At 50.0% G+C, this 27416-nt stretch overlaps 1 protein-coding gene across 2 annotated transcripts in view; it reads right to left on the bottom strand.

Annotated features, from left to right (window-relative positions):
* The window catches only part of ASAP1 (ArfGAP with SH3 domain, ankyrin repeat and PH domain 1), a 355895-nt gene extending 330440 nt beyond the window's left edge, over positions 1 to 25455 (bottom strand). For both annotated transcript variants that reach the window (XM_059901373.1, XM_059901376.1), the window contains exon 1: positions 25327 to 25455. The gene's annotated coding sequence lies outside the window, so the exon portion shown is untranslated. The remainder of the gene's footprint in view (positions 1 to 25326) is intronic.
* Positions 25456 to 27416: the final 1961 nt, after the last annotated feature.

Genomic DNA, 27416 nt, shown 5'->3' with positions numbered 1-27416 from the left:
TCAGAGCCTCAGGTGCCACAGGGGAAAACTGAGAAGGATAGCGCCCGGGTCCACAACTGCTGTGTTTGCTGGGAACCAGGGAGACAGAGCAGAAAGAACATCAGACACTTCTCGCTCGGGCAACGTGGCAGCCTGAGCTGACGGGGGTACCCTTCCCCCTTGTTATAAACACATAAAATCCTGAATGAGTGTGACTCACGTGGTTAACAATATATAACCAAAAAAGGAGAGAAGAAAAGAGGGGACCCCATGCCACGTACAAAGGCCACACTCCAGGACACGTCTATGTCCAGCTGCACGCACACACACAGACAGGCAGGCCTGCAACAGGGGAACACAGGCCGATTCTTGTGGGCACGACAGGCTGCTGGGCGGTCCCCAGATACCATCCGGGGCCCTTACAAAGGACTCCATGTGCTGGGTCAGGACGCTCCAGCGTCAGCCTGCTTCCTCTGTGGAAGCGGTTCTCCTGGCTTGCTCTGATACAAGAGATAGGGCGGAAAGACCAGTTCCCTCTCACGGCACTGGGATTACTGTGGAAAGGGGGCCTCTGAATCGTTTAAGCATGGAGGGCCCACATTTGCAGAAGCCGATTTCCTGAGGCAGAAAACCCAACTACTGGCTTAAAAAAAAAAAGGAGGGTGGAGATTACGGGCTGACCAAACTGAGAAATCCAGGGATGGATGTAACTTCGGGCACGGCTAGATTCACTCAAAGGATATGGTCAGAGAGGACCTAGTCTCCGTCTGCTGGTTCTGCCTTCCTGGACGGGTGACAGGGGTATTTCAGGCAGGTCTGCCCCCAGGGGGCCACTGGCCTTCAGGTTTATGTGTAGTCACAGTTGAGCAATCCCTGAGGAAGGAAAGTCTCTCTTCCCCCATAGTTCCAATAAAAGTCTCAGGGTTGACTCTGACTGTGTGTGCATCCTTGAACTCAACTCTGTGGCCAGGGGCTGGAACATTCCACTGGCTGGGTATTGCCCATGGGTCCATACGAGTATACGGGCTGGGTCAAGTCCACAGAACCTACGAAGACTAAGGGGAGGTGGGTACTTATCTAAAGGAAAGTAGGGAAAAGAAAGAGAGAAGAAGAAAAGGAGGAAGGGGGAGGGAGAGAGGAAAAACAAAACATGGTATAAGCCACAGATAATTTTTATTTTAAGGAATAAAATAGCAATCCATTTTGACTTTAAATAAAACAAAAAGAACAGCAGCAGACCGAGCTTTTGTGTCCTTTTTTTCTGTAACAGCTTTGATGAGATATAATTCATATACCATACAATTTGCCGGTTTAAAGGATACAGTTCAATGGTTTCAATAGAATTCACGGAGTTGTGCAACCATCACCACAATCGATTTTAGAACATTTTCATTTTTCCCCGAAAAGAAACCCCGTACCTATCAGCAGTTACTCCCCCCCAGTTCCAACTCCACTCACTCCTGGCAAAAGAACAGCCTAACTTTCTGTTTCTACAGATTTGCCTATTCTGGAGATTTCATACACACGGAATCGTACAACAGGTGGATTTTTAAAATTTTGTCTTTTGTGGCAAAATCTACAAAAAAAAAAAACCCATTTCCTGAACTCCTGGTTGAACTCAGGGCCTCTGGTTCTGATGGAGTGGAGTCGGGCCTCACTCCCTGGAATCGTTACTAAGGATGTGGACCACAGGAGGGATGACAGGGGCTGGGAGACCCTGAGGAGGCCTGAGATGGTTGGTACCAGCTGGAGATGGCACGCTGCCCAGTGTGACTCAGCAGCGAGGGCATAAACCCTCCAGGAGGCCTGGTCCAGGCTTCTGGTCTCGCCCCTGGCATGGTACGTGGCGGAGTGGAAAAAGCATGGGCTTTAGTCTAGCAGATGTTCCAAGGAATCCCCAGGGAAGGGCACAGTGGGGTTCTACACAGCACCTTTCCTCATTCCTGACTTCATTCGGGTTAGCCCTTCTCCCAGGAAGCATGTGTTCCTGCAGCTCCCGGGTGTGGGCCCTGCTGGTCCAAAACCCTCCCAGCAATTTGCCAGTAATCAGTCTAAAGGACATGTGACCCAACTTGGGTCAAGGAGACCTGAAATTGGAGGTTTCTGGGAAAGCTCTTTCTCAATCTCCTAGAAGAGGTTTAAGAAATGGTGTTTTCTCTCTTCCTCTGGATGTTACAATAAAGGTGCTCAAAGTGGATGCAGCCCGTCTCACTACCAGTCTCAGGGGGAAGCCTACACATGAAGAAGGACAGACCTGAAGAACTACAGGAAAATGGGAGCGGGGGCTCCTGGAATAGACACTAATTCTGTGCTACGTGTCCCTCATGCTCCACTATGCCCTTCTCTGCGCCCCAAATTGGCCTCCAGGGACTAATAATGCAAGGGCCCCCTACCCTCTGGCTGCAGGATGGTTTTGGCCAACAGGGAGCCCTAGCAGGAGACAGGAGGGAGGGGGAGAGTGACGTACCATCCTCCCTGCTGCCCCCCTCCAGCCCCCACCCCTGCTCCCTGTCTGGGGGTCACTGCGAACTGGCTGTCACCCTCAACCCAAGTCTCAGCTCTGGTCAGGGCCCCTCCTCGTGCCCTCGCTGTCTCCAGATTCTAGCAACTGTTCCCTCCCCACCCCTCAAACTGTGCACTGACACAGGAGCCCCAGGGCCATGTGCCCGGGGCCTCCACACTGTCCCTGGAGCTTCCCTGCACCTGCCACACCCTCTTAAAGGTCCCTTTATGTGGCCCACACGCACAGGAAAGATGCTCAAAGGCATCAGTCATTAGAAAAATGCAAATCAAAACCACCATGACATGCCACGTCACACCTGCCAGATCAGCCGTAATACCAAAAAACATAAAATAAGTCTTGGAGAGGGCGTGGAGAACTGGAACCCTCACAAGTTGCTGGGGGAGATGTAAAATGGTCCAGCCACTTTGGAAAAGTTGGCAGGTCCTCGAAAAATTAAACACAGAGTTAGCAGATGACCCATCAATACCATCCCTGGGTATATATCCCAAAGAGTTGAAAACAGGTTTTCAAACAAACACTTGTATGTGAATGTTCACAAAGGCACTACTCACAATAGTCAGACAGTGGAGACAGCCCAAACATCTATCAACAGATGAACAGATAAACAACACGTGGTCTAGCCATACACTGGAATATTGTTCAGCCATAAAAAGGAATGAAGTACTGATACGTGCCTTGACACGGATGAACTTCAAAATCATTATGCTAAGGGGAAAAAGCCAGACACAAAGGGTCATATATTGTATGATTCCACTTACATGAAACATCCAAAACAGCTAAATCCTTTGAGACACAGAGCACACGAGATGTCGCCAGGGGCTCAGAGACAAGGAAAGGGGGTTGATGAGGAGTGACTGTTTAGTGAGTACAGCGTCTCCTTTTGGGGTGATGAGCTAGTGGTCAAACACACTGTGGGGCTTCCCTGGTGGCGCAGTGGTTGAGAGTCTGCCTGCCAGTGCAGGGGACACGGGTTCGAGCCCTGGTCTGGGGAGATCCCACATGCCGCGGAGCAGCTGGGCCCACGAACCACAACTACCGAGCCCACATGCCACAACTACTGAAGGCCACGTGCCTAGAGCCTGTGCTCTGCCACAAGAGAAGCCACCGCAATGAGAAGCCCGCGCACCGCAACGAAGAGTAGCCCTCGCTCGCTGCAACTAGAGAAAGCCCGCGCACAGCAACCAAGACCCAACGCAGCCAAAAATAAATTAAATAAATAAATTTTTTAAAAAAATGTTGCTGGCCATATCTCAGGCCAAGGCTTCTAAGAAGTGAGCTTGCCTCCTGCATGCTACTTACCCCTCCTGCCAGTGGATGCAGACAATGACAAAGCCCTAGGGCCACAAAGCAGGGCCACGAAGGTGGAGAAGCCTAGGTCTCTGAGTCACCATGTGGAAGACAGACACCACTGAACTAACAATATCCACTTTGGATATTCAGATGAGTGAAAAAAAACATCTCTTGTATTTGAGCCATTAAACATCGTAGGGACCACAGGCACGCCTCGTTTTACTGTGCTTCACTTTATCGTGCTTTGCAGATATTGTGTATTCTACAAATTGAGGTTTGTGGCAACCCTGCACCGAGCAAGTCTGTGGGTGCCATTTCTCCAACAGCATTTGCTCGCTTTGTGTCTCTGTGTCACATGTTGGTAATTCTCACAGTATTTCAAGCTTTTCCATTATTATTGTTATGGTGACCTGTGATCAGTGATCTCTGATGTTACTATGGCAAAAAGATTACGACTCGCTGAAGGCTCAGATGACGGTTAGCATTTTTTAGCAATAAAGTTTTTTTTGTTTGTTTGTTTTTATTTATTTATGGCTGTGTTGGGTCTTCGTTTCTGTGCGAGGGCTTTCTCCAGTTGTGGCAAGTGGGGGCCACTCTTCATCGCGGTGCGCGGGCCTCTCACTATCGCGGCCTCTCTTGTTGCGGAGCACAGGCTCCAGACGCGCAGGCTCAGTAATTGTGGCTCACGGGCCCAGCTGCTCCGCGGCATGTGGGATCTTCCCAGACCAGGGCTCGAACCCGTGTCCCCTGCATTGGCAGGCAGATTCTCAACCACTGCACCACCAGGGAAGCCCTAAAGTATTTTTTAATTAAGGTATATACATTGGTTTCTTTTAGACATAATGTTATTATTGCACCCTTAACAGACTACAGTGTAGTGTAAACATAACCTTTATATGCACTGGGAAACCAAACAAATTGTGTGACTCGCTGTATTGTGATATTTGCTTTATTGTGGTAGTCTGGAACCAAACCCGCAATATCCCCAAGGTACACCTGTAGTTGTTACTGAGGCTATTAACACTATTACTAATACACCATCCTAGTCCCCTTAATGTAAAACGTCTATTGAATTGAATTATGCAAGGTTTCATTAATTCATTCAAAAAAAATCTTCAACTGAACACCTACTATGTGCCAGATCCTATGCTAGATCCCATGGGTTCCGAATAAAATAACAGTTTAACAATATCTGCTCTCAGGAAGTCACAAAACAGTAAGGCAGACAGATGCCTGGACAAAAGCGTGTACAAGGTACAGCAGGGCCACGACAAGGAGATGGTCAATTCTGCCGGGAATCAGGCTGAGTCAGGAACAGCCTTCTGGAAGGGGAGATGCCCAGGTTCAGAAGGTGTTCATCAAGTAGGTGAAGGTTACAGGCGTTCAAGGCGGAGGGGCCGACCTGAGCAAAGGTGTGGGGCCTGAAACAGGGAGGGAAGTGTGAGGGGGATGGACGGCTCAGAATAAAAGTTGTCGGGGGGAGGAGAAGGAGGGGGAGGAGGGGGAGGAGGGGGAGGAGGGGCATGGGGCGGAGGACAGGGGAAGTGTGAAAGATGAAGCTGCAGAAGGACACAGACCCAGACCATCACAGATGGCCTAGCGGGCGTTCGGGAGCGGATGATTATGACCACACAGAAAAACAGATACGATCTGAGCAAGCACCTTCCAGATGAGGCCTGGCTTTCTAATTCGAAGCGAGAATGTCCTGCTGGTTCATCTTGCAGTGATCAGCTCGGCCTCACTTGAGCTTTGGTTTTTAGAAATAAAATGCCTGACTTGAATCGCTAAAAAAAATAATAATAATAATCATTTCCCCTATCTGGACCTCAGTTTTCTCATCTGTATAAGGAGAGGGTTGGTTAATGATATCAAAGTAAAAAAAAAAGAAAGGATTCTATGATTTTGTGATCATTGTGATGCTGGTGACCCACCTATATTTATTTAGCATCATTGAGTTTTAGCTATCGTGCACTGTTTCTTTAAATATCAGTTTGCCAGTTATGGGACTTCCCTGGTGGCACAGTGGTTAAGAATCCGCCCGCCAATGCAGGGCACACGGGTTCGAGCCCTGGTCCGGGAAGATCCCACATGCCACGGAGCAACTAAGCCCGTGCGCCACAACTACTGAGCCTGTGCTCTAGAGCCCGTGAGCCACAACTACTGAAGCCCGCACGCCTAGAGCCCGTGCTCCGCAACAAGAGGAGCCACCGCAATGAGAAGCCCGTGCACCACAACGAAGAGTAGCCTCCGCTCACCGCAACTAGAGAAAGCCCGCGGGCAGCAACGAAGACCCAACGCAGCCAAAAATAAATAAATAAATAAATTATAAATAAATAAATATCAGTATGTCATAAACTAAACAGAAAGAAAGTGGCTTCAGTATGGACGGGGGTGGGGCGGGAAGTGGGGAGTGACTGCTAACAGGTATGGATGGGGTTCTTTCCAGGGTGATGAAAATGTTCTAAAATTGATTGTAATCAGGGTTGCACAACTCTGTGAATATACTAAAAACCATTGAATTCTGCCCTTTAAATGGGTGAATTGTATAATATGTGAACTATACCTCAATAAAGCTGTTACAAAAGTATAATTTTTAAAAATTAATAAAAAGGAAATGGTGAAAGGCCTTGAGGTTATAAAACAAAACGAATCAATGTGAGCGAGCTGGGAAATGGGAGATACATAGTGATCTCACACGCGACTGTCCAGTTCTCTGGTCTATCCAGGCAAAACCCAGCCAAGCAGAACTTCTTGCTACACCGTCCCAATCGGTCTGGGTCTCCCAGCCCAGGAGGACGCTGGCCCGTCAACAAGTGCCCCAGCCTCCTGACATAGCTCTCCACGCGCTGTGCCGTGTAGACAAGCCCTGGAGACCACTCCACGGCCCAAGGGCCCCTCAGGGTGCTGACGACTCAAACAGCAGGCCTCTCCACCTCTGTGTGTCTGCTTTTCCCTTCAGAAGGCCCGAGGGCCACCACGTAGGCTGGGAGCCTTTCAGCAGTTTCATTCTCCTGGGATGGAAACTGACGCTGGCTGTCACACCCTCTCTGAACAGGGGATGAAAGGGACCAGGGGCCTTCACTCCCTCGCAGGGAGCACCTCCTGAGCACCTGGCAGCCACTGGGCTTTGTACTGTGCTCATGACACTGGACAAAACGGTGTTGGCCTTAGGAGCTCAGAGACCAGCATGGGGAAGTGACAATGACGGATCAGTGTGACACATTTGATAAGGGTAAGCACGGGGGCACACTGGGAGCACCCAAGATGGCTCCACATCCTATCTTAGGGACCAGGGAATGACAGGCTCATTGTCTACGAAATAAACACTACAGGGAATTCCCTGGCGGTCCAGCGATTAGGACTCGGCACTTTCACTGCCGAGGGCGCCGGTTCAATCCCTGGTTGCGGAACTAAGATTCCACAAGCCTCGCAACGTGGCCAAAAAGAAAAACAAAAAAAAAAGACGGGCAAATCTCTTTTCCCAGATTCACCAACCGATGAGTCACCATTCTCAGCAAAGGAGCAGAGAAAGGCCAGGGATACTGCTTTAATAAACCGTTTCTCCCAATGTAAAGTTATACCAGGAGTGAAAAACCAGTGTTCCTTCCTGACACTGTCACAAACTGCAAATGATACAGGTAACCTGAACATTACTCACAAGTTAGTAGATTTAAAATGAGAAAAGTATACTGAGAAGTATAAAAGGCAAAAAAAAATTTTTTTTAATAAAAAAAATAAACATTACAAATGGCCCACATTTATGCCAGGCACCAGGCTGGTGCTCGGGAGACCTGAGAGGGAAGGTGCATTCCTGTCCTCAAGGAGCTCACAGCGCAGTGGACTTGCTGAATAGCACCTCCGAAGTCCTCCCAACCTCCTTGGGATGGCTGAGGTACAACCAGCGGGGCTGGGTGATGGTTTGGATGAGCTGAGTGATGGAGGGGAAATCCATAAACCCAGAATCCAAGCATCCCACCACCTCATTCCTTCCACTCTGGTCCAAAAGCCACCTTGACCTTCTGCCTGTATTAATGCCACAGCCTCCCAACCATCTCCCTGTCCTTCACCCTGTTCTCTACACAGCAGACAGCAGGATCCTGGTGAAAAAGTGAGCCAAGATCATATCACTCGTCTGCTCAAAACCCTCCAAGAGCTTCCTTTCCCTCTCAGAGTAAAAACAAAAGTCCTCAGAGTGCCCACCAAGGTCGTGCATCACCCGCATCCCATCACCTTTTCCCCCATCAGTGACGCCTCCATCACTCACCCCACTCCAGCCACCCTGGCCCCCTGGAGGTTCCTTGAACATGCCACACATGCAGCTACCCCAGGGCCTTTGCAATGGCTATTCCCTGTGTCTGGGACACATTTTACGCCAGAGTGCCTCGTGCTCACTCCCTCAGTTCCTCTGGGTCTTTGCTCACGTCACCTTTGCAAGGAGAGCTTCCTTGAACACCCCATCTGACAGTGCACACCCCCTTGGCTCTCTCCAGCCTCCTTTCTGGTGAGCTCTTCTCCATTAAGCATCTCATATCCATATTAAATGTTTGTTTGTTGCATGTCTCCCCAGTGGAATGTAAGCTCCATGAGGACAAGGAGTTTTCTCTGTTGTGTTCACTGCTGTTGCCCAGCACCACCCCCGCCCCGATAATGCTGGAATGCAGTGGAAACTCAAATAAATATGTGAGGAATAAATATCCAGGTTTGTAGCCAGAGTGGCTGGGAGAGGATGCGTGGGAGACATCACTGGGCAGGAGTGGGTGGCGAAGGGGCAGCAAGTCAGCTGACAGGGCCATGGGAAAACCGGCTTGGCTGTCCTGTGCCCAGGGGCTATTTTTAAGCCACCCACAGGGCTAAGGAGGCTTCACCTGCTTTTCTGCAATATTTTAAGTAACTGGAGAGCAATGAGGGTGTCAGAGTTACTCCAGCCAATGAGAGTTATCAAGGCCCTCCAGAAGCCCCAGCATCCGTCTCACCCTTTCCTCCGGGGGACCCAGCCCCTCTTGTTAGTGATGTATTTGCTCCATGAAGTGCAGGCCTTTCCAAATGCCAACTCTCTCTTCCTGCCTCTGACGACTGGGTTTTACAAGTAGCATGAAGCCCTTTTTCAGAGTCCCACGTGTAAACAAGGTTAAGTGGGGAAGAACCGGCATTTATTCAGGGCCTCTCAGGTGCCACACCCTTGTCCTACATGATCTCACTGTAATCTCCACCCTGCAGTGGATCAAGTGGAAAGGTGGGGAAACTAAGACTCAGAGAATGTAAGTTGCCCAAGCGTCTCAAGCAAAGGACAGAGCAGGAGTTCCCCCCCAGGAGTCTGCCCCAGGACCATCCCATGCTCAAGTTTACATTCTTTCTACCACAACACCCTGTCTGTACAACACGGAAGGACTCAGGCTGTTACCTTCTCCATCCTTTAAACTTGGTGTTTCTTCCTTCCGGTGTGAACTTCCTTTCAATGCACTGCACAGGGAGGTCGGGACACAGGTCAGAGATGAGGGAGGAATAGCTGAGCCCCGATGCTTCGCAAAGCACAGAGCCACGGATCTCACCTTCCTGGTGCAGGATTAAGGCCAACCTCCTACTCAGTCCTGTCCCTCTCACTCCTCCAGACCCAAGGTGCATCTGCTTCCCCAGCCCTAGGCAACTACCACATCGAACAATGCTTCTCCAACCCCTGGCATGCACTGACCGTGGCTACAGTCCTGTGTTGTGCAAGTCTCTGCCCTCGGCCCCAAAGGGCCCCTCTAGGGGCCCCTTCTCAACACATTCATGCAGCAGATGGAACGTCACCTCGATCTCTGAGGAGCTACTCCTTCAGTGTCCATCTCAGCCTCTAGCCTGGGAGCACCACCCTCTAATCTCCTGCTCCTAGTGTAACACCAAGGAAGTTCTCAACAAGTGCCATTTGGAGGCACCACTAGAATACAGAATTGGAAGGTACAACCATGCCACTGTTCGCTGAATTAATGCCACAAGCCTATCTGTAGTCAGACACGTGGGACCATGTTTTTGGTCAGTGTTCAGGCCAGATGCTTTATCACCCCCATCACCATCGTTACCATCATCATCATCACCATCATCATCATCATCACCATCATCATCATCATCACCATCATCATCATCATCACCATCATCATCACCATCACCATCATCATCATCACCACCATCATCATCATCACCATCATCATCAACACCATCATTATCATCATCATCACCATCACCATCATCATTTGCTAGGGCTGCCATAACAAAGCACCAACACCTAGGTGGCTTAAAACAACAGAAATTTATTCTCTCACAGTTCTGAAATGAAGGTGTGGACAGGGCCATGCTCTCTCTGATGCCTCTAGGGAAAATCCTCCCTTGCCTCTTCCTAGACCATGGTAGTTGCCAGCAATCCTTGGCTTAGAGACACATCGTCCAGTCACATGGCTGCCTTTTCCCAGTGTGTCTTCACATTACCTTCTCTCTCTGTGTGTCGGTCTCTGTCTACAAATTTCCCCTTTTTATAAGGACTCCAGTCATATTGGATTAGGGCCCACCCTAATGACCTCATCTTAACTTGACTAACTCTGTAGACACCTTATTTTTATATCAGGCCACATTCTGAAGTACTCAGGGTTAGGACTTCAACACAGCTTTATTGGAGGACACAATTTAACCCCTAATAATCATCATCATCAGGACAGCTCACATTTCCACTTCCAGTTACCACGTGCCAGGCACCATTCTCACTGCTCTCCATGTACTACTACATAGAGTTCTCACCACAAGCCTGTAAGACGGAAGTCTTATTCACTGCATTTGACAAGTAGCAAAACTGAGGCTCAGAGAGGCTCTTGCTGATCCAAGATCAGCAAGTTCTAAGATCAGCCACTAAGGGGCTGTGCTAGGATTCAACCTAAATCCAGGATCCAAACTCTTAGCCAATCGTCTATACCACAGAAGCTTTGTTTCTGACGATGCATTACCCTCCATAGACTTAGTTTCAGCTCCAACAGGATTCCCACATGCAAATGTTCAGCACTGTTACTTCTTTCAAACAAGAAGTTTAAAATATCATCACTCCATTACACTATATAGATTGCAACATTCAACAGCGATTTCAACAAAACTTTTTTTTTAATCAAGAGCAAAAAAATTAAGCAACGTTATCTCCTATGTTACCAAGGTGTATCATCTCCTTCTCCCTAAAATGTACTTAATCTTTGCTTTCTTTGTACAATGTCTTTGGTTGCTAGTCATAAGCCTGAGGCAAATAAAATTCCAGTAATTTCCAAGAATGTGGTGTTGGTGCTTTCCTAATAAAGAGATAACTGAGCTCAAAAAAAAAAAAAATCATCACTGAACTCAGCTTACCCCAACCAACTCTCAACTTGTTCCAGGATGAGAACACCCCACACAGACACATGCTATGTCCATTAAGATTCTTTCAGAAAAACACGTGTCTTTCACCGATTGGCTCACGCGGCCCTGCTTATGCAAACCCTCGAATCTGCTGTTGTATATAACGGCTGTGCGTGGGGCCCCACCCTTTCTCAGGGTGGTGCCTCCTGGACCCCTGACAACCTGCCCCAGCAGGTGGCTCCCGATCACCCAGGAGGCACAGGGCGGCCAATGGGAAGAGCGGACTCAGAAGCCTGCGCTCCAGTCCTGACTTCCTTTCCTCCCCCGTGTGAGTGCCTCCCGAGCGCCAGCGCCCCGCTCCTTCCGGTCCTTAAAGGACAACTTGAAAGAGTTTCTCAAATTTATCAAAAAAGAGATCGTCAAGCTCTAAGCTAAAAGAGAATGAAGGAATAATTCATTCATCAAACACCAATTAAGCATATGGTCTACCGTGGGGCGGGCACTAAGGACTCACCTAGAGAAATAAGAATGCAGGGGAGAAAGAAAGTCTGTGTGTGTCTGTGCATGTGTGTGTGTAGGAGTGTGTGTGTGTGTGTGTGTGTGTATGCGGATGTGTAGGTGTGTGTGTAGCGGTGAGGGTGTGTATGAGTATGTGTGTATGTGTATAGGTACATGTGTAGGGGTGCATATGTGTGTAGGGACTGTGTAGGTGTGTGGTAGGTGTGTGTTTAGGTGTGTGGGTGCAGAGGGGTGTGTGTGTGTAGGAATTGCGGTAGGTATGTATATAAGGGTGTGGGTGTGTAGGGGTGTGTGTGTAGGGGTGTGTGCTGAACATAGGTTCAGCAAAGTACACGACTTGTCCCCGGGCACACGGCGAGTAAGCGAGAGCCGGGGCTGACCCCTAGGTTGGAGCAGCTGAAAAGTCCAGGCTGCTTCCTTCCTCATCTGACTGCCCAAGCAGCGGAGCAGGGGGCCAGAGCCTGCTAAGCAGGAGGGTGACCCCAAAGTGAAGTCTTAAGGAGACTCCCCTGGCAGCAGCTTGGAGGATGGACTAAGGGCAGGGCAGTGAGTTGGGAAAGGGCTGGCTGACTCAAGGGAGATCCTGCGGAAGCCTGGCCTGAGGCAGGAGCTGTGAGGACACACAGACCAGACGGGGCTGGACTGCAGATGCTGGGACAGGCTTCCGCAGAAGCGGTTTGGTTCGGGGGAGGCGTAACAAAGGAAGGCAGTGAGCCACTGGCAGTAAGAAAGTCTTCCCTCTTCTCAAGGCTCAGACCTGGGAAGCCAGGACACCAGGAAAACCACATCACAGCTTCACTTCCCGTTCCACCAAAACAAAAACCCAAGAGCTGAAGTTGCGGGAGGGGAACAGAAGAGAGAAGAGAGGGACAGACACGCTCCTTCCTCATCCGTCCTCCACTGAAGCCTGGCACCAAGCATTTAGGGATGCAGAGAACAGTAAGACCAGGAGCCCGAGGAGGCTGCGGTCTTGAGGGACACAAACATGACTCAGCCTTGGAAACTAGCCAGAAAGCCCAGTGTCCTCAACGGCTCTCCCTCCTCCCACTGCCCCTCCCCTGCTCAGTCCCCAGGCCGGCCAGTGCTACCGCCTATACATTCTCCCTCTCCAGCTTCTGGGCCCTCGCTGCCAGACTCCTACAGGAGCATCCGGAACGGCCTCCCTGCCTCCAGTCCTGGTCCTCACCCACCTAGCCCATTCAGTCCAGGGTACCCAGAATCATCTTCCTAAAGGGCAAGGGTCACATCACTCCCCGGCCTTAAGCCTTCAATGGCTCAACGGCCTCAAGATCAAGTCCAAACTTCAGGATGTGGCTCCTGCCTTCCCCTCGGGCCTCGGTGCATCCCACCTGAACTATCAGGTTCACGGATGATGAGTCACTCGGTTCCCAGCACAAACCGTGCTATTTGCACCATCTACCTCCTTGCTGAGGTGGTTCCCTACACCTGGAACTTCCTTCTCTTCCCTCCACTCTTTTTCTGGCTAATTCCTATTCATTCTTTAAGATTCAGCTCAAGGATTCCTCCCCGTAGCAAGTCTCCTCTGACCCTCCCTGCAGGGTGGGGTCAGGTGCCCCTTCACAAGCATCTGGTGATACCTTATGTTCCCCTGGGACCACACAAACCACACTGGCTCACAATCTGCTGCACACATCTGCCCCCATTCGGGAAGGACAATGCCAGTGTACAACAGCACAGCTGGCACACAGTAGGTACCTAATAAAGAATGAGGGTGCAGGTGGGGAGGGAGTGTGGGAGGGGCAACAAATGTTATAGGTGCTCGAAGACTAAAACAATGGATTACAACAAGAAGGGTCAGGAAAGGCTTCACAGAGAAAGTGCATTTGGGCCATTCTTTAAAGAGTAAGTTGTATGATGCAGCAATCCCATGCCTGGGCATATATCCAGACAAAACTATAACTTGAAAAGATACACGCATCTCTATGCTCCTAGCGGCACTATTTACAATAGCCAAGACATGGAAACAACCTAAATGTCCACTGACGGATGAACAGATAAAGAAGACGTGGTACATTTATGCAATGGAGTATTACTCAGCCATAAAAAAGAATGAAATAATGTCATTTGCACAACATGGATGGACCTAGAGATTATCATACTAACCAAAGTAAGTCAGAAAGAGAAAGACAAATACCACATGACGTCACTTTTTTTTAAATAAATTTATTTTTATTTATTTATTATTTTTGGCTGTGTTGAGTCTTCGTTGCTGCGCACAGGCTTTCTCTAGCTGTGGCGAGCGGGGGCTGCTCTTCATTGCAGTGCGCGGGCTTCTTTTGTTGTGAGCACAGGCTCTAGAGCACGCGGGCTTCAGTAGATGTGGAGTGTGGGCTCAGTAGTTGTGGCTCATGGGCTCTAGAGCACAGGCTCAGTAGTTGTGGTGCACAGGCTTAGTTGCTCCGCGGCATGTGGGATCTTCCTGGAGCAGGGCTCGAACCCGTGTCCCCTGCACTGGCAGGCGGATTCTTAACCACTGCGCCACCAGGGAAGCCCAACATCACTTTTATGTGGAATCTAAAATGTGACACAAATGAACCTATCTATGAAACAGAAACAGACTCACAGACATAGAGATCAGACTTGTGGTTGCCAAGGGGTTGGGGGGGGGGGTGCGTGGACAGAAGGACTGGGAGTTTGGGTTAGCAGTTGCAAACTATTATACATGGGATGGATAAACAACAAGATCCTAATGTATAGCACAGGCAACTCTATTCAATATCCTGTGATAAACCATAATGGAAAAGAATATGAAAAAGAATATGTGTAAGTGAATCACTTTGCCATACAGCAGAAATTAACACAACATTGTAAATCAACTATACCTCAATAAAATTTTTTTAAAAAAGAGTAAGTTGGATTTTTGGTTGGTGGAGAAGGTAGGGAAAGGGCAATTCGGGTGGAAAAAATAGCAAGACTGCAAAGGCATAAACATGTACAAGTTAGTGGTGATTTCAAACAGGATGGTGGGCTAAGCATAGGGTGACTGGGGGAGCGAATAGTAGCCCCAGAATCATCTAGATGTCATGTGAAGTGGGCATTCCCTTGAGTATTAGTATTATTTTGGTGGGTATGGGCTACAGGTAACAGAAAAGTCAACTCAAAATCGCCTCAGGGTAGGGTATTCAGTGTCTTGTTCCTTCCATCTTTCTGCTCAGACACACTCAACATGTTCTCCCTAAGCAAGGCCCCTCATGTCCCCAAGATGGTTGCCACAGTGCCAGGTATCACATGTCAACCCTACTATGTCCCATAGCAGAAGAGAGACTGTTTCTTTCTAAATGTCTCCCTTTAAGATGGAGAAAAATATTTCCCCATCCTCCCAGCAAATTTCCCTGCATATTTTGTAACCAGAGTTGTGTCACATGCCCATGCCTAAACCAATCACGGCCAAGGGGGACAAGACCACTGTGGTTCACCCCTGGGGCTGGGACTGACCTCCCTTAAAGGCCCTGGAAGGTGGGCTTCTAAAGATCAATGTTCTGTCAGCAAAGCAGAAGGGGAAAGGGTGTTGGATAAGCAACCAACAGTGTCTTCTACAACTTCTCACCCGCTCGCCTCCAAAGTACACCGTTAAACAGAGTCTAATCTGCACATATCCCACATCTCCACCCTTCAGCGGTTCTATTTTAGGTCTGAGGAAGTAACTGTCCTAGGAGAGGAAACTGGCAAAAGGCTATTACTGGAAGGTCTATAAACACCGCAGTTTGCTTTTCTGGATCAGGAGTTCCGTGACAGTGGAGGGGGAGGAAATAGCAGGGATGCCTGCATTCCAGTGAGAGACCCCCGAATGCCATGGTATAGTAACTGAGAGTTTTTACCTTCCTCCTTGAACAAATGTTTTCCTTAGGCCTCCAAAAAAAATAACTACCACATTCCTATCACAAAGACTGTGATCCAGCTACTCTCAGCCTTGGATACCCACTCTCTCCATGTACTGAGCGCCTACCCATACTGGATTGTGAGTTCATAGAGCACCTCTTCCCCAAAACTTCCTCTGACCACCCCACTGGGATCACTCTCCCTTCCCTGCACACGCATGGCTATTCCTGTATAACTTTCCTGTGGTGAGGACGGACATCAGTTCAAAATTATGAACAGTTTCACATCTCTCTCTTCTAATCAACTATAAGATATTCTAGCCCACGGACCTTGAGCTTTCACCTTTGTACCCTAGGCGCCTGGCACAGAGCAGGCTATACAGGAAAAGTCTGTGCAGGGAAGACTCTTCAGACTGAATTTGTTCTTTGTTTTTTCCTCCCGTTTGGAACCTACTCGCTTTTATTTAGACCTGATTATGTGCCTGGCACTCAGCCACTTTCTGTATATATTGCTTTATTTAACACCTTTTTTAAAAGGCTGCAAGCTTTTTCAACATTTACAGAAGAAGAAGCTCAGAAAAGCTAAGAGAAAGGTGAAGGCCAGACTCTCCGATGGCCACATGAGGAATTAGGGCATGGAATTCAAATTCAAGTCTTCAGAGGCAATACTGCATCACAGTCAAGAGTGTGGGCACTGAACACAGATTCCTTGCTTAAAATCTCGCCAGCTGGGCTTCCCTGGTGGCGCAGTGGTTGAGAATCTGCCTGCCAATGCAGGGGACACGGGTTCGAGCCCTGGTCTGGGAAGATTCCACATGCCACGGAGCAACTAGGCCCGTGAGCCACAACTACTGAGCCTGCACGTCTGGAGCCTGTGCTCCGCAACAAAAGAGGCCGCAATAGTGAGAGGCCGGCGCACCGCGATGAAGAGTGGCCCCCGCTTGCCGCAACTAGAAACGAAGACCCAACACAGCCAAAAATAAATAAATTAATTAATTAATTAAAAAAAAAAAATCTTGTCACCTATGAGGTACATGACCTTGGGAAAGTTAGTCTGTGTGTGTCTCAGTTTCCTCCCGCATAAAATGGGAGAAAAAGAGCGCCTATTTCATAGGGTTAGTACGAGGATTAATGAACTCATGTAGGAAAGCTGCTTAAAATAGTGCTCAACGTGTACGAATATACAATAAATATTAGCTATCGTTACTGATTCCAAGTCCAGTGGTTTTCCCGTTGCTTCACGACAAATGCTCCCACCTACACCCACCAAGTCAACTCAGGCATGAAAGAGTGATCTGGCCAAAGGACAAACCCCGGAGAGACCATGAGTTCCACCGTCCAGAGGAGCAGCCTCAGAGAACAGCGGGTCAAAGATCACGAAGGCAACGCGGTGCACAAACTCCGTCCCGAAAGGGTTCCCAGCTGCAGCTCAGCCCTCATTTGTGGGGTCTGGGTGGAACTTCCAGGGGAAAGAACATCACATGAGACAGGAGCCATTCAGCCACCCCAGGGCCCAACGACTGCCCAGACACCAACCCCTTAGTCTACACAAGCTTTGAGGACCTGAAATGCTTGCCACTCTTCCCCGGAAAACCCAGTGCCCGTGGTGGTGAGGAGGAGAGGTGGAGGGAGTCTCCAAAACAAGGTGTCGCTGAAGGATACGTGGTCCCTTCCGCCTTGAAGACAAGACAGACCCCTTACCCTCTGTGGCTCCCCCCTCCCACATTCATGATCTCACTGTGACCTGACAGGGAGGAGGGTCAGGACAGAGTTATCACCACCTTGACACAGGTGAGGAAGGGCGGCTCCAAGAGGGTAAGTGACTGCTCCTAAAGGTCACGTAACTAGTCAATATCAATTTCCGGACTAGAACTCAGGACTTCTGAGTCTCAATTCAGTGCTCTTTTCCATTATTTTATTCTGTCTTCGGCACCAGTGTTTGTCTTTTTCAGTACATACAATTCCTTTCTTCCTAAATACTTACTGTCTTCTCTGCACTGGGGGTTGAGAAGATGAGCAAGGCATTTTAAGGCCCAGCTCATGCCTGTCCCCCAACCCCGGCTCTGCAGGGTGAACACACAGGAGGGGCTCAGCAAGTGCTTGCTGATCTGAATCACATCTTCTTATTGCTAGTGTTCTGATAAGGATTCTGGTTTTCTTTTCTCGAAATGGCAATTTTTGTAAATGTTCTTTCTCTTCCTTGTCTGCAAAAGAAGACTAAATGTATTAAGCTGGCTGGCTTCCAGTTGGTGCCTACAGGACAGGAGAGCTGAGATCCCTCTACAAGGCCAGGACCCCAAAGGGGTCGCAGACTCTTTTGAAAGTGGGCCTGAACTACTCCTCTCCCCAATGCAGATAAACGGCAAGAAAGCTTGTTCTGCCTCAGGGTCTGGATGGGGGAAAAAAAGGATTCTGTGCAAACTTTAAGGCCCTAAGTATGGGTGAAGGGTCCAAACAGACAGCACTGGACGGGGGTTAAAAGTCTTGAGCCCAGTAGCTACCACAGAAACGTGCCCAGGACTCAGGAAACCCTTGGAGCCTCGACTGAAGGACAAAACGGCTCTGTAAAGCCACTTCGGCTCCCCGGGAGAGGTGGGGTATGAGCCACGATGCCCCACAAATCAGAAGATGCAGGAAATGGGAGAATTGGCTCCTCAAGTATTAACATAACAGGGCCGTCTGAACAAAGAATGTCAGTATGTTTAAAACAAAGATATGAAATAAGAATGAGAAATTCTCATGGAAGAATAAGACCCAAGGATTAAAAGCCAGGATGATTTGAAAGAGAACCAAAGAGAATTTCTAGAAGTTAAATGGAGAGTCATTAGAAATAAAAACTCAATGATGAGAAAATCCAACAAATGTGGCAACACAGTTGGGCACCAGAAGCCAATGGACTTGATTCAGCCCCTCCCTGCCCAGTCAGTGCCTGCCCTTTGCTTGTGCCCGAGGGAGGAGAGGCACAAGGGGAGGAGAGGAGCAACCCAGACCCCCCACCCCTCCCCCTCAAGACGTGCAGTCTGAAGGCGAGGCAACCAGAGCAGCAAACAGGTTTCCACACAGCATAGCAGCAACTGATGCCCCCATTTCTGGACTCCTTGTGCGGGACTCTTTTCCTACATTATTTCAGTTCAGTACAGAAACTGTGAGGATGGGAGGGAAGGCGGGTCAGTAGCAGACCCCAGAATCTTCTGGCTTCCTCTGGGCCATCCTGCATCTATCAAGGTCACAATCACAATGGAATGTTGAGCCCTCTTTTTTTCCTCCTGCTTCCATTTGCAAAAATCTTTTTCTTGGGAAATTTCAAGAATAAGAATAGTACAAGGAACACACATCCCTTTACCCAAGTTCATCTGTGGTTAATATTTTACTCTATTTGCTTTTTCCTTTTTTTCTCACTCACATATAATTTTTATGTATTCAGAAAATACATATAATTATTTTCTGAACCATTTGAGGGCAAGTTGCATATATCACAGTCTTTTACTGGAGCACTCTGTGTTTCTACTCGAAAGGATAATTATTTCAATGCGAAACTACAATGAAACAGGCACCAGTATCATTACACAGTCAGGGTTCTATAAAGGCAGAAGTCTTGCCGGAAAAACTCATGATGAGCCCTGATGAGGGACAGACAAGCCATTCCCCAGAAACCACACACGGGCTTGCGTCTCTCCTTCCTGTCCTGCCCACGATGACCGGGACGGGCTTGGTTCTCCGGAACCCCTGCCGAATCTGGGGGAAGCGCTGACAGGCACACTTCTTTATCCCAGGTCTACCCAGACTCCACCTGGGACCCCTCTGTTGGAAAGAGGTTGCTTGCTCACTTTTCTGTTTTTCTAACTCAGTGCACTTTCGCATTTCCTGACTTAGAGAGGTAGAGGAAGAGGAAACGCCAAAAATATTACAAGACCAGCTAGTTGGTAGCATTTCCAAGGGACGGGGGCTGGCAGGGGAAGCTCAGGCAGCAAGGGACCTCGGTCTCTCTGCAACCCGGCACTTGGGTAGCCAGCAGAGCTGATGGGGTCCCCCCAATGTGCTGAAGGTCTCGGGACGCTGTCTTGTTTCTGGGGAGCATCTGGGGCAGGAGCCCATTTTCTCCAAATAACGGAGAGACGTTCGAAAGCTGGTCTTGATCACCCCCGCACAGCGACGTGGCTACACATCACATGGTGCTGCGTTTCCCTTATTCTCAGAAGACGGGGCCACCTGCCACAAAGCACAGGAGGCCAGGCCCTTGGGCTGTTTTTTTCCCCTCATGCTTCAGATGGATTTGTCCTGATCAAATCACACGCCTTCTCCTGATCTCTCTCGTGGCCAGTGGCCTGCTTTGGGGACAGAGCTGGCTGAGGCTGGGGACACTAGCTGTGGCTCGGGACCCAAGGTTTTAGCTGTACAAAAGGCACATGTGTTGGGATTCACACTGTGCCCGCAAATCAACCACAGCCGACATTTAAAGAGAGGACCGACCCCCTCAGACCCCACCCCTTCCTGGGAGTGAATATGGGGTACGTGGGCTGGGAGAGGGTGTTCATGGGTTGGTGAGTTTAACTGATTCCTGAGGTGGGGTGAGAAAAGTGAGTGTCCTGGGTTGCCAAGTGAACAATTTGGCCTGCAGCCTGAAGGATGCACAGTGAAATGAATCCTCAACTCCAACTCCTCACATAAAGCCGGGCATCGAGAAGAGCTTGAATGAAGGAATGAATAAACCTCAATGAAGGAATGAACATTTGGGAGGGCAGTGAGTTTACAAGTAGAGACTGACTCCCACCGGGGTACCACTACCTCCAGGAAGATTTCCCTGGCCTCCCCTCCCCCACTGGGTTAGAGGCCTCTGCCCAGACCCCCATAACACCTTCCCCTACCAGCCTGCAAAGATGCCCACGTCCTAATCCCCAGGACCTGTGAATGTGTTAGGCTACATGGGTTACACAACAATGAGGAGCTAAGGCTGAAGATGGAATTAAGGTTACTGATCAGCTGACCTTAAAACAGGGAGATTATTCTAGATTATACAGGTGGCCTGATGTAATCAAAAGGGTCCTTAAAAGTGGAAAAGAGGGGCTTCCCTGGTGGCGCAGTGGTTGAGAATCTGCCTGCCAATGCAGGGGACACGGGTTCGAGCCCTGGTCTGGGAAGATCCCATATGCCGCGGAGCAACTAGGCCCGTGAGCCACAACTACTGAGCCTGCGCGTCTGGAGCCGGTGCTCCGCAACAAGAGAGGCCATGATAGTGAGAGGCCCGCGCACCGTGGTGAAGAGTGGCCCCCGCTCGCCGCAACTAGAGGAAGCCCTCGCACAGAAACGAAGACCCAACACAGCCATAAATAAATAAATAAATAATTCCCATTTAAAAAAAAAAAAAAAAAGTGGAAAAGAGGAAAGAACCAGAGAGATGGCGGCACGAGAAGGACGAGGACCAACACTGCTGGCTTTGAAGACAGAGGAAGGGGTCAAAAGCCAAGGGATGCAGGAGGCCTCTAGAAGCTGGAAAAGGCAAGGGAATAAATAGATTGTTCCCTAGAGCCTCCAGAAGGAACAGAGTCCTGAGCACACCTTGAGGTTAGCCCAGTGAGACTCATTTCAGACTTCTGACCTACAGCACTGAAAGAGAATAAATTTGTGTTGTTTTAAGCCACTAAGTTTGTGGGAATTTGTTACAGCAGCAAGAGGAAACTAATACATCACTTATCATTAGACTGATCCTAATATAATGTAATTTTTATTTATATGCCTATCACTGCCATCAATAATGATGATGATGATGATGATGATGGCAGCTAACATTTGTTGAGCACTTACCACATGTCAGGCCCTGCAGCAAATTTTTCATACATATAAGATACTAAAAAAAGGTAACTTCAATTGAACACTATGGTGAAGGTAAACACAGGGATCTGACAGTGGGAGAGGGAGCTAGAGGCACCTTCAAGGAGTTAAAGACATGGGGATATTTTACAGGATGAGCAGGAGGTAGCCCAGGAGAGAGGAAGAAAGTCCCAGGCAAGAGGAAGAACACAGCAGACCCTCAGAGAGATGAAACAGCAGGACACGTCCCGGCAAGCATTTTGGTAGCTCAGCTGCAGGCTGATAATTTCCACGTTGGTGCCTCTCATCCCTAAGTCTCCTCTGAGGTCCAGAGTCGTGTCTGCCTGAAATCTCCACCTGGTTGCCTCGCAGACATCTCAAGCTCAGAACGGCCCCCATGGAACCTGTCTCTAGGCACACGTTTCCCCAAGGTCTTCCGTGTCTCTCCAAATGACACCCAGCTGTTCAAACCAGAACCCAAGACTCATCCTTGAGTCCTTCCGCCTGACCCACCCTCATTTAATCCATCACCAAATTTCATCAAGATCCAACCAACCAGGTTGCACTCACTTCTCTCCACCTCCACTGCCACTGATGGAGGTTCCACCCTGATCTAAGCCACCCTCATCTTTCCTATTACTGCAGTGGCCTACTAACCGGTCTCCCTGTTTCCACTCTCGGCCCCCTGTGATCCACTCTTATAAAAAAGCAGTAAAAGTAATCTCTTAAAAATGCCAATCAGACCCCACTCCTGAGCCTAAACTCATCAAAGTTTCCCTTTGTACTTGGTGGGGGGACTGTCCGCAGCACGGTGTGATCTGCCCCTGCCTCCCTCTAAAACCTCACCCTGTGCCATTTTCCCCATCCCGCCCCCGACTCCCCTCACTCCCAGGAACACATCGAGCTCTTTCGTGCACAGAGGACTTTGCACATTCTAATCCCTCTGCCTGGAACGCCCTCTCTCCTGCAACCTCTCTGCCTGGCCAGTTGCTTATCAATTCTTCAGCCTCAGTGAGGCCTTTTCCTGGCAAAACTAGAACTCCCCCACACACACCCCACCCCACTTCACTCTGGTCATCGGGTCGATCCCTTGTGTGTGCTTCCTTGATAACAAGAATCACAATCTTTCATTTGTTAGAAGTTTTTGCTTCTTTATTTTTGCCCAGCTCCTCCAATGGAATGCCAGCCCCATGAGGGTGGGACCGGGCCTATCTTGTTCATCGCTGTATCACCAGGACTTCACACAATGCTTAGCATGAAGCAGGTGCTCACTACAGGCTTGCTGAACTGACTCATTGAAAGAGAAAGTGCGAGGCTGACACTGAAAGATGAGGCTGGAAATAGAAGGCCTTGAACACAGGGTCCTATTCATCTTTGCGCAACTGGCACCTTCCACAGGGGAATCACTTAGCAAATGTGCAATAGAAGAATGAAAGAATGACTCAAATTCCAGATGAATCTGAAAAGTGCTGTCCTTTCTGGTCAAGGTTCCGGAAGCAGCTCCCTCTCCTCCTTGGGACTTCTCAGGAGGTAACATATCCAGGGCATATAGCAAGTGCTCAATAAATGCTAGCGATCGCTGTTACTATTGCTTACATGGGGATCATTCATGCATCCCATAGAAAAGACCTGTTCTCCAACCCATGCAGATAGAGTGGCTGAGAAAGAGGTGGGAAGAAGAAACACAGGAGGGGAAAATGAGAATGGGGCCACAGGATCCAGTCAAATTCCACTGAGAACTTGGAGGGAAAATGCAGAAACGACAATGTTCCAGGTAATACAGGTTCCCTTCTTGCCTCTAGACTTCAGCCACCTGGGTGCAACATGGAGATGGCCCGCAGGGAGGTGGGTCCTCAGGAAGGGTGAGGGAGGGTCCCATTTGTCTGCACACACTCATTTGGGGGCCTGCAAGCCTTCGACTGATTTTGCAAAATCTGGCTCACTGTGGCTGGTGAGGAGTGGGGAGGTGGAGAGAATTTCAATTTCCTTCACCAAATGGCAAGCTTTAGAAAAAGTCCTTTCTCTCCAACGTTATCACATACTAAAAATGAAAAACCAGCCATTCGGAGCTCTCGTAGGGAGAAAAATAGATGGGCTGCCTAGCTCACAAGATACAGGAGGGCTGGAAATCATGTCTAGAGAACATCATACGGTACGTTATGTGCTAAGATATTGCCCTTTTTTGGACCTGGGAGTTTCTATTTTTTACAGAAGAATGGGATAGAGAAAAGTCATTCCTATATAAGAAGCCACCCATTTTCTATTTCAAATCCATTTGGTGGCTGAAGCTCCAAATCCATTTAGTAGCTGAACAGTAGGGGTTAGGGAATTTTTTTCTTTTAACTCTGTCTCAAAATATACAGGGCTTCCCTGGTGGCGCAGTGGTTGAGAATCTGCCTGCCAATGCAGGGGACACAGGTTCGAGCCCTGGTCTGGGAAGATCCCACGTGCTGCGGAGCTACTAGGCCCGTGAGCCACAACTACTGAGCCTGCGCGTCTGGAGCCTGTGCTCCGCAACAAGAGAGGCCGCGATAGTGAGAGGCCCGCGCACCGCGATGAAGAGTGGCCCCCACTTGCCGCAACTAGAGAAAGCCCTCGCACAGAAACGAAGACCCAACACAGCCATAAATAAATAAATAAATAAATAAACCCAAAGTTAAAAAAAAAAAAAATAGATGTAACACTCAATATTTCAGCTAAAAAAAAAAAAAAATATATATATATATATATATATATATATAGTTTCAGATAACTGCATATCTCAAAAAATAGCAGCAATAACAGACAAGACAGAACAAGAGAGGGCACTAAAACGATGAAGGTTATAATGCCAAGAAGGCATATTTCGCAACATTTCACGGCTGACAGACCATAAACTGACATTAGTGAAATGAGCACTGGACGGGGAGTCTGAAGCCTGGCCACGTGACTTTACATAAGTCACTTCACCTCTCTAGGCCTCACTCAGCTGTATAACAAGAAGGGACTGAAACAACTATTCTCAAAGATTCGATGCTTCCAGAAGACCTGCATCTTCTCTTCCTGCATCTTCCTCCAACTGCAAAACGGAAAGGCCTTGGGCTGAAGTTTGATGGCGAGATAAAACTGGCCTCAGTATTGAATTATGTTTTACAATCCCCAAACATTTCTCAGCAATCCATGCCCTGCTGTCATCCCAGAATCCATTCTGCTAAGACAAACTGACCGAGTCTACGGGTAAAAAAGTAGGAGAAAGTTCTTGTTCTTTCTGATTAGTGCAGGTAAAGCTGAGGTCACGCTAAGGATGGTCTGAAGTTGGCTCTCCATCCCCCTGCGCTAGTGGAAAAATAAATTATTGAAGGAAACTGCTTTAGGAATGCCCGAGAAGAACTCTCGGGATGTAGGAAACCGCAGAACACCAGACGCCAGCGAGTTTCTTTTTTCTTTGAAACTTCACGTTGCTCTCAGAAAATGCAGCAGGTCCCCAAATGGTACAAGCAGAAAAACACAAGCCACGTCCCTATCTTCCCGTGAACAAACCCCAAGCCCCCGAGTGGGAATTTTTCCCTTAAGTTTCGTTCGCTGAAATTAAGTGGCCTGGGGCCTGCCTGGCAGCGCCGAGCCCCAGCCGGGGCCGGGGGCCGCGGGGCCGGGCCGGCCGTTCCCGAAACGGCGGGGAACTTTCCTCCGCCGCGCCCGAGACAATGCCACGGCCGGCGCCCGCGCCTCCGGCCGGGAGGGCGCCCCATCGGCGGGGCCCCGGCCCCTCTCCGGGAAGGCGCGCGAAACCCCCGGCGCGGCGCCACCCGTCCCACTCCGCGCCTCGGGGGCGCAGACCCCCCTGGGCGGCGGAGCCCGGCCCTGCGGAGCCCGCGGCCGGCGCCCTCCCCGCGCACCGGGCACCCGGCCGCGAACGGAGCCGGGACCCTCCCGGCGCCCCGTGCCGGCGCCTCTCCGCGCGGAGGCCGGGCAGGGGGCGCCGACGACCCGGGGCGACCCCGCGCGGCCCCGCCGAGCCCGTCCAGGCGCCCCGCAACTCACCGGGACCGGGCGGGCCGCTGGGCATTATTCCATCGCGGGCTCGGCGCCGGCTCCTCGGCGGTGGCGGCAGCGCAGACGCCCGCGCCCCGGCTCCCCTCGGCCGGCCGATTGCGGCTCTCGGAACGGAAAGCGGGAGGCGGCCGGAGCAGCCGGCGGGGCGGGAGGCGCGGGCCGGGGGCTGCCCGAGCGCAGAGTGCCCGCCCGCGGCGGCGGCGGCGGCGGCGGCGGCGGCGGCGGCGGCGAGGCGCGGGAGCCGAGCGCGGCGCAGGAAGGGGCGGGCGACCATGTGCCGAGGGGAGGAGGCCGCAGCGACGCGCGCGGCTCGGACGATCCCGCTCGGCGGCGGAGGGCGCGGGCTTCAGGAAATCCAAACACTTCGACAGGAAATCGGAATCCTGACTAAGCATTCCCGGCCCGGGGGCCGCCCCACGCCGGGGGCTCCCGCCTCGCTTAACCCTTGGCCCGCCGGCACGCAGGAGGGGCGGCGGGCTGGCTCTCCGACGCTGCGCGCGGGGCAGGCGGGGTCTCGGACACCCGAATCCGGCGTGCGAGCTGGGCCGGGGTCTGGCATCCTACCCCTTCGGCCCCACACCCCCGCTGGCCTGCCTTCTCCTCGCTCAGAGGTAGAAGGGGTGGGATTTGTCCCGATAAAACCTTGGCCTTGGGAGGTGCCTTTGTAAGTCCCCGGACACCAGGAAAGGACCTTGGCCTCTCTCCCATCCTGCAAAGAATGAACTTGCAATCTCCTGGCCGTTTCCCCTATTTTTTCATAAAATAAATGACTTTACCTGGCTGCCCCCTTTCACGGCTCCGCTTTGCTAATTTCCTCATTTTTTGCCCAGTGCCAGGGGGCAGGACCTTTCCGGGTCGGGATAGTATAGAAATAGTATGCACAGTAACAGTATGGACTTTGGACTCTGACCGGGGTTGGAATCTGGACTTTGCCTTTTTTCTAACTGTGTTACCTTGGGTAAGTCACTTCACTTCTCCGAGCCTCCGTTTACTCAAATATGAAATGAGGTGGTCATACCGCCTTCCTAGATTTGATTTGGAAACCACATGTTTAGACAGGGACTGACACACTGTAAATGCTCAGATAAATGATAGCCATGATTGTCTTTATTCCACAAGAGATATCAGAGAAAGAAGGGTTTTACTGGTGGAGGGTGTGCTGTGCATCTATACCTACTTAACAAAGCCTCGGAACTTCATTAACCTCCTTATCACCCAGAGATTATTTTTCTTTGCAGCGTTTCAGAAACTGCTCTCTGCAGAGGAAAAGGTTAGTGGCTATGGCAGACCCCCTTCTGGTGAAATCTGAAACTCAGCAAACCTCACAGAATTTGCTATTTTACTCTTAACCTGAGAGTCAGGACACTGGGGGTGTTTGTTTAAAAAAGTCTGGAGAGGCTTTACAAAGTTTGAGAAAACCAGAGTAAATCTCCATCCATTCAGGCCTGGATTAGGTGGCCAGCAGGAGTGATTCACTGTGGCTTCCCACGGAAATGCCACATTAGGGGTTTTCTACCTGGAGGATGCAGCTTGGTGGTTTTGCTGTAAGTGTCTCAAATTCCTTTGAAACCCAATCTGACTTGAAGAGGGAACAACGTACCCATGAATGAAAACCAAACTTGAAATGAGCCTGCCAGGCACTGAAAGTTGGGTATCAGCTCCCCAACTCTAAGTAAGGACCGGATGTCAGTTTTAGACCCAGTTTGTCTCTTTTCTGCAACTCTTTTTCAGTGGCCAGAAGCAGTGGGACAAGCTCCTGGTTTGGCCCCGGGAGTCCAGGGTCCTGCCCAAGGCCCTTTTTGCAGCTGCTAGTACCTCTGCCTGGAAGAATCTCTGCTTGGCTGTTCGCTGAACTCAGCTCACAGCTCAGAAGTCGAGAGACCTCAAAAGGGGCTTTCCCCAACCATTGGCTCTACTTGTCTTTATAGCCCTTGTCACGGTTTAATTTGTCCTGTTTATTTGGTTGCTTATTTATCATCTGTCTCCCCCTGCGTGGGTAAGCTGCATTAGGGCAGGACTGCTGCTTGTCTGCATCACTCCTGTATCCCGGTGCCAAGAACAGTCCTGGCCCATACGAG

Source organism: Balaenoptera ricei, chromosome 17, assembly GCF_028023285.1.
Source record: "Balaenoptera ricei isolate mBalRic1 chromosome 17, mBalRic1.hap2, whole genome shotgun sequence".
In the NCBI taxonomy this organism is placed as follows: Eukaryota; Metazoa; Chordata; class Mammalia; order Artiodactyla; family Balaenopteridae; genus Balaenoptera; species Balaenoptera ricei.
This window is presented reverse-complemented; position numbering and strand designations above follow the sequence as displayed.